We start from the raw sequence: 7,638 nt of genomic DNA on the forward strand, positions 1-7,638 counted from the left end.
ACATATCACGTAAATACCTAGCAGAGCCAACAAAAGCTTTTGTCCCACAGTTAATGAAATAGGGAATGACTGTCTCAGGCTACTTTCACATCTGTGTTCAGAGTTTCCATCTCTGTCTTGTTTTTGGAGGGGAAAAACTGAAATAAATAGAGATGAGCGAGCATACTCGCTAAGGACAATTGCTCGATCGAGCATTGTCCTTAGCGAGTTTCTCCCCGCTCGGCAGAGAAGGTTCGGGTGCCGGCGGGAAACAGGTGAGTTGTGGCAGTCAGCAGGGGGGAGCGGGGAGCGGGGGGGGGGGGGAGAGGGAGAGAGAGATCTCCCCCCCCGTTCTTCCCCGCTCTCCTCCGCCGCTCCCTGCCCACCGCCGGCAGCCGAACCTTTTCTCTCGAGCGGGCAGGTACTCGCTAAGGGCAATGCTCGCTCGAGCAATTGCCCTTAGTGAGTATACTCGCTCATCACTAGAAATAAAACTGAAAACAGATGTTTTATTCTACATTGATTTCAATAGGGTTTCAAAAAAGCGTAAAGTAAACCGAAAGGCTTCTGTTTTCTTACATTTCGTCAGATTTTCCTTTGTTTATGGAAAAATAGTGCAGTTTGGGGAAAAAAAGTTTCTCTCCTCCAATAACTACTTTGGGGACAAGGGGGGCAGTCTTACTTTAGGTGCACACAGAGAGATTACTTTTACTTTGAGGGTACAACAGGAGGCACTAGTACTGCATGGGGTATAAATAGAGGCATTATTACCATGGTGTGGCAATGAGAGGGATATTGGGGGTAGCAGCATGATGGAGAAAATATGCTGCGATAAGACATGAATGGAAGATGTGTTTATGGCAGGCTGGGAGGAAGGAAATTGGACAACTGCAATCAATGTAGATGTCACCTGGGATCACAGATAGTAACTACACTGTAGTCACTAGCACAATGTATAACTGGTATCTGACTATTACTTGGCACCTCATGTAATGTAAAAGTGAAAAATGCAAAAAGAGAAACAAAGATTAATGAGGCAAGGGTGTGCAACTAGAGATGAGCGAACGTACTCGTCCGAGCTTGATATTCGTGCGAATATTAGGGTGTTCGGGATGCTCGTTACTCGTAACGAGTACCACGCGGTGTTCCGGTTACTTTCAGTTTCCTCTCTGAGACGTTAGCGCGCTTTTCTGGCCAATTGAAAGACAGGGAAGGCATTACAACTTCCCCCTGTGACGTTCAAGCCCTATACCACCCCCCTGCTGTGAGTGGCTGGGGCGATCAGATGTCACCCGAGTATAAAAATCGGCCCCTCCCGCGGCTCGCCACACATGCCTTGTGACTTAGCTGAGGGACAGTGCTGCTGCTGGTGCTGCTGTAGGGAGAGCGTTAGGAGTCAGTGTAGGCTTCAAGAACCCCAACGGCCCTTCTCAGGGCCACATCTACTAGTGTGCAGTACTGTGTTAGCACAGTATTTTTTTTTTTTTTTGTCCAAAATTGGATCTGCAGAGCATTGCGCCCTGCAATAGGGACAGAAGTGGGGGTTAGGCAGGGAGAGTGTTAGGAGTTAGTGTAGGCTTCAAGAACCCCAACGGTCCTTTCTAGGGCCACTTCTATCCGTGTGCAGTACTGTCCAGGCTGCTGTTAGCAGTGTTGCATATTTTTTTTTTCTTCTCAAAACCGGCTGTGCAGAGCATTGCACCCGGCATTAATACTACAGGGATAGAATTGTGTAGGCAGGGCCAGAAGACATTTATTATTCATTGAATACATGCAGTGGGGTCTTCCCTTTGCTAAAAAGGAAAAAAATTATATTTGGCCTGCCTGTGTCAGTCCTAAGGTCTCCGTGTACGTGTGTGCTGCGTGTACAACGTACAAAAATCAGACGCAACCAGCTACGCTTTACTGCAGCCTAGCGCCATTGTCTTTCCTGACTGGCAAATACCTGCTCTGCTAGAGTTAATAACTCTGCTACACTATAGTTGTGTGACACTTTTTGAGGGCCACACCACAGATATTAAACTTCTTGTTCATTGAATATACGCAGTGGGGTCTTCCCTAAGCTAAAAAGGAAAAAAATTATATTTTGCCTGCCTGTGTCAGTCCTAAGGTCTGCGTGTACGTGTGTGCTGCGTGTACAACGTACAAAAATCAGACGCAACCAGCTACGCTTTACTGCAGCCTTGCGCCAATTTCTTTCCTGCCTGGGAAATCAAATCACTGGTAATACAGCATGCTGAGGGGTAGGGGTAGGCCTAGAGGATGTGGATGCGGCCGAGGACGCGGAGGGCTAAGTGAGGGTGTGGGCACAGGCCGAGCCAGTGCGGTGGCCAGGGGTAGAGGCAGGGCCAGACCGAATAATCCACCAACTGTTTCCCAAAGCGCCCCCTCGCGCCATGCCACCCTGCAGAGGTCAAGGTGCTCTACGGTGTGGCAGTTTTTCACAGAGACGCCTGACGACCGACGAACAGTGGTGTGCAACCTTTGTCGCGCCAAGATCAGCTGGGGAGGCACCACCAACAGCATGCGCAGGCATATGATGGCCAAGCACCGCCTCCGGTTTGCACCACTGCCTCTCCCCCTGTGCCCCAACCTGCCACTGAGATCCAACCCCCCTCTGAGGACACAGGCACTACCGTCTCCTGGCCTGCACCCACACCCTCACCTCCGCTGTCCTCGGCCCCATCCAGCAATGTCTCTCAGCGCAGCGTTCAGACGTCGCTAGTGCCACAGTTTGAGCGCAAGCGCAACTACGACGCCACGCACCCGCACGCTCAAGCGTTAAACGTGCACATTGCAAAATTGATCAGCCTAGAGATGCTGCCGTATAGGCTTGTGGAAACGGAGGCTTTCAAAAGCATGATGGCGGCGGCGGCCCCGCGCTACTCGGTTCCCAGTCGCCACTACTTTTCCCGATGTGCCGTCCCAGCCCTGCACGACCACGTCTCCCGCAACATTGTACGCGCCCTCACCAACGCGGTTACTGCCAAGGTCCACTTAACAACGGACACGTGGACAAGCACAGGCGGGCAGGGCCACTATATCTCCCTGACGGCACATTGGGTGAATGTAGTGGAGGCTGGGACAGAGTCAGAGCCGGGGACCGCTCACGTCCTACCCACCCCCAGAATTGCGGGCCACAGCTCGGTGGTGGTATCTGCGGCGGTGTATGCTTCCTCCACTAAAGCACCTTCCTCCTCCTCCTCCTCCTCCAACGCAACCTCTGTCTCGCAATCAAGATGTGTCAGCAGCACGTCGCCAGCAGTCGGTGTCACGCGGCGTGGCAGCACAGCGGTGGGCAAGCGTCAGCAGGCCGTGCTGAAACTACTCAGCTTAGGAGAGAAGAGGCACACGGCCCACGAACTGCTGCAGGGTCTGACAGAGCAGACCGACCACTGGCTTGCGCCGCTGAGCCTCCAGCCGGGCATGGTCGTGTGTGACAACGGCCGTAAGCTGGTGGCGGCTCTGCAGCTCGGCAGCCTCACGCACGTGCCATGCCTGGCCCATGTCTTTAATTTGGTGGTTCAGCACTTTCTGAAAAGCTACCCCCACTTGTCATACCTGCTCGGAAAGGTGCGCCAGCTCTGTGCACATTTCCGCAAATCCCACACGCACGCTGCCACCCTGCGGACACTGCAACATAGGTTTAATCTGCCAGTGCACCGACTGCTGTGCGACATGCCCACACAGTGGAACTCTACGCTCCACATATTGGCCAGACTCTATGAGCAGCGTAGAGCTATTGTGGAATACCAACTCCAACTTGCGCGGCGCAGTGGGAGTCAGCCTCCTCAATTATTTACAGAAGAGTGGCTCTGGTTGTCAGCCATCTGCCAGGTCCTTGGAAAATTTGAGGAGTCTACCCAGGTGGTGAGCGGCGATGCTGCAATCATTAGCGTCACCATTCCTCTGCTATGCATCTTGAGAAGTTCCCTGCAAAGCATAAAGGCAGACGCTTTGCGCTCAGAAACAGAGCCGGGGGAAGACAGTATGTCGCTGGATAGTCAGAGCACCCGCCTGTCTATATCTCAGCGCGTTGAGGAGGAGGAGGAGGAGCATGAGGAGGATGAGGAGGAGGGGGAAGAGACAGTTTGGCCCACTGGTGAGGGTACACATGCTGCTGGGCTGTCATCCTTTCAGCGTGTATGGCCTGAGGAGGAGGAGGATCCTGAAAGTGATCTTCCTAGTGAAGACAGCCATGTGTTGCGTACAGGTACCCTGGCACACATGGCTAACTTCATGTTAGGATGCCTTTCTCGTGACCCTCGCGTTACACGCATTCTGGCCACTACGGATTACTGGGTGTACACACTGCTCGACCCACGCTATAAGGAGAACCTTCCCACTCTCATTCCCGAAGAGGAAAGGGGTTCGAGAGTGTTGCTATACCACAGGGCGCTGGTGGACAAACTGATGGTAAACTTCCCATCCGACAGCGCTAGTGGCCGAAGGTGCAGTTCTGAGGGCCAGGTAGCAGGGGAGGCGCAGATATCAGGCAGCATGTACAGCGCAGGCAGGGGAACATTCTCCAAGGCCTTTGCCAGCTTTATGGCTCCCCAGCAAGACTGTGTCACCGCTCCCCAGTCAAGGCTGAGTCGGCGGGAGCACTGTAAAAGGATGGTGAGGGAGTACGTAGCCGATTGCACGACCGTCCTCCGTGACACCTCTGCCCCCTACAACTACTGGGTGTCGAAGCTGGACACGTGGCCTGAACTCGCGCTGTATGCCCTGGAGGTGCTTGCTTGTCCTGCGGCTAGCTTCTTGTCAGAGAGTGTGTTTAGTGTGGCTGGGGGAATCATCACGGATAAGCGTACCCACCTGTCAACCGACAGTGCCGACAGGCTTACACTCATCAAGATGAACAAAGCCTGGATTTCCCCAGACTTCTCTTCTCCACCAGCGGACAGCAGCGATACCTAAGCAATACGTAGGCTGCACCCGCGGAATGAAGCTACGTTCTCTCTCACCATCCAAAACGGGGACATTTCTGCTTCATCAATCTGTGTCTAATATTCCTCCTCCTCCTCCTGCTCCTCCTCCTGAAACCTCACGTAATCACGCTGAAAGGGCAATTTTTCTTAGGGCTACAAGGCTCACTCATAATTTTTCTAAACAATTTTTATATGTTTCAATGCTCTTAAAAGCGTTGAAACTTTAACTTGAACCAATTTTTCGTTAAACTGGGCTGCCTCCAGGCCTAGTTACCACTTAAGCCACATTAACCAAAGCGATTAATTGGTTTCCCCTGCCATCTTGGTGGGGCATGGCCAATTTTTTGGATGTACATTAGTACTGTTGATACAGCAATTTTTGTGGGCCCTCGCCTACATTGTAATCAAATGAATTTTTAGCCCACCTGCATTACAGCTGACGTTACATCCGCTGTGTTGGGCAATGCAATGGGATATTTCTATGTACCGCCGGTGGGTTCCAGGGAGCCACCCATGCTGTAGGTGCACACAGAGTTTTTACTACATCTGTACACTTGAAAAGAACCCCAGTCAGACTGGGGCATGCAGTGTGGGCCGAAGCCCACCTGCATTAAGCACGACATTACTACCTCAGCTGTGTTGGGCAATGCAATGGGATATTTTTGTGTATCGCCGGTGGGTTCCAGGGAGCCACCCATGCTGTAGGTGCACACGGAGTTTTTACTACATCTGTGTCCACTTGTAAAGAACCCCAGTCTGACTGGGGCATGCAGTGTGGGCCGAAGCCCACCTGCATTAAGCACAACATTACTACCTCAGCTGTGTTGGGCAATGCAATGGGATATTTCTATGTACCGCCGGTGGCTTCCTGGCACCCACCCATGCTGTGGGTCCACAGGGAATTATAAATGCATCTGTGTCCACTTGTAAAGAACCCCAGTCTGACTGGGGCATGCAGAGACACCTTGACAGAATGAATAGTGTGTGACACATAGGTTCCCCATTGCTATGCCCACATGTGCAGCTCCTGATGGCGGTGGCACAGGATTCTATTTCTCATTGCTTCTGTACAGCATTGTGGGCTATCGCCCCGCCCCTTTTAAAGAGGGTCGCTGCCTAGCCGTGCCAACCTCTGCAGTGTGTGCCTGCGGTTCCTCCTCATGGCAGACGCACTTCTAAATAGACATGAGGGTGGTGAGGCATTAGGGCAGCTGAAGGCTGCGCAGGGACACTTTGGTGTGTGCTGTGGGGGTGAGGGGGGGCGGTTGGGCAGCATGTAACCCAGGAGAAGTGGCAGTGGAGTGTCATGCAGGCAGTGATTGTGCTTTGTTGGAGGTAGTGTGGTGCTTAGCTAAGGTATGCCATGCTAATGAGGGCTTTTCAGAAGTAAAAGTTTTTGGGAGGGGGGGGGCCCACTCTTGCCGCTATTGTGGCTTAATAGTGGGACCTGGGGACTTGAGATGCAGCCCAACATGTAGCCCCTCGCCTGCCCTATCCGTTGCTGTGTCGTTCCCATCACTTTCTTGAATTGCACAGATTTTCACACAAGGAAACCTTAGCGAGCATCGGCGAAATACAAAAATGCTCGGGTCGCCCATTGACTTCAATGGGGTTCGTTACTCGAAACGAACCCTCGAGCATCGCGAAAAGTTCGTCCCGAATAACAAGCACCCGAGCATTTTGGTGCTCGCTCATCTCTATGTGCAACACAAATCGTGTCCATTAGGTCACTGCACTGGTGACTTTCTTATGTGAATCACCACTTAAATATATTTTGCATACTAAATATTATCATTCCAATGCAAAACATCTAATGAGAACTGATGAGTTTTACTGTGTAAACTGTTAGATAAATAGTCCCGTCTAATAAGAATGTTTATTTTCTTTAATCAATTTTTGGCAATACAAATACTCTGCTGGGGCATAAAGTGGAAAGTGCAGAATACCACAATAGAGGTATAAATAATCATATATTGTAGAGTGGGGCCTTATAGATTAGGATTCCTGATGACCCTGTCAGAGCTTAAAGGGGTTGTCCCATGCTCCATGCATTGCACAGTGGCCCAAATTGGCACTGCAGTCACTTCAGTAGGACCCAACCTGCAGTACCAACTCGGGCCACAGCGCAATATACAGAGCTTGTCTGTTGCAGAGATGTCTGTAAGTCTTGGACACAATTTAATGTAGCAAGTGGTTGGGAGTAGCTATAAACTAGTTTCCACAGACTACAGGAAGAATCCTGCTATGAATCAGATTTGTAGAAATATTATATAGTGGCTCCTGGCACTTCAAAATTCTTCCTGCTTTTTCATTTTTTTTTTACCTACAGGATTCTGTTTTTTGGAGATAGCTAAAAGCCCTAAATTAAAGATGTTTTTCATTTTGATAGATGATAATTCAGCAACATTTGCTAGATTAAAGGACCACATTATATATAGTCGGGTTAAGAGGCCGGGTACTGGGCACATTTTTACACTAATATATGGTCTGTAGAAGAACAGCAACATTTCCCTTTTTTCTGGATCCATACCCTTCTTCTTTGCTCTGATTGCTATTGCTCAATCCTGCAAATGTCCATTGGAGGGGCATGTAACAGAATCTTGTCCATTGATGGCTTCCTTTGAGATGCACTGCACTTGTGCCAATTTCTTCCTGGATACAAGTCTTGAAGGGATAGGTAACTGGCTAAACCATGCCTGATTAAGGCCTCAGTCACACGGGCGCATCG

Source organism: Eleutherodactylus coqui, chromosome 1, assembly GCF_035609145.1.
Source record: "Eleutherodactylus coqui strain aEleCoq1 chromosome 1, aEleCoq1.hap1, whole genome shotgun sequence".
In the NCBI taxonomy this organism is placed as follows: Eukaryota; Metazoa; Chordata; class Amphibia; order Anura; family Eleutherodactylidae; genus Eleutherodactylus; species Eleutherodactylus coqui.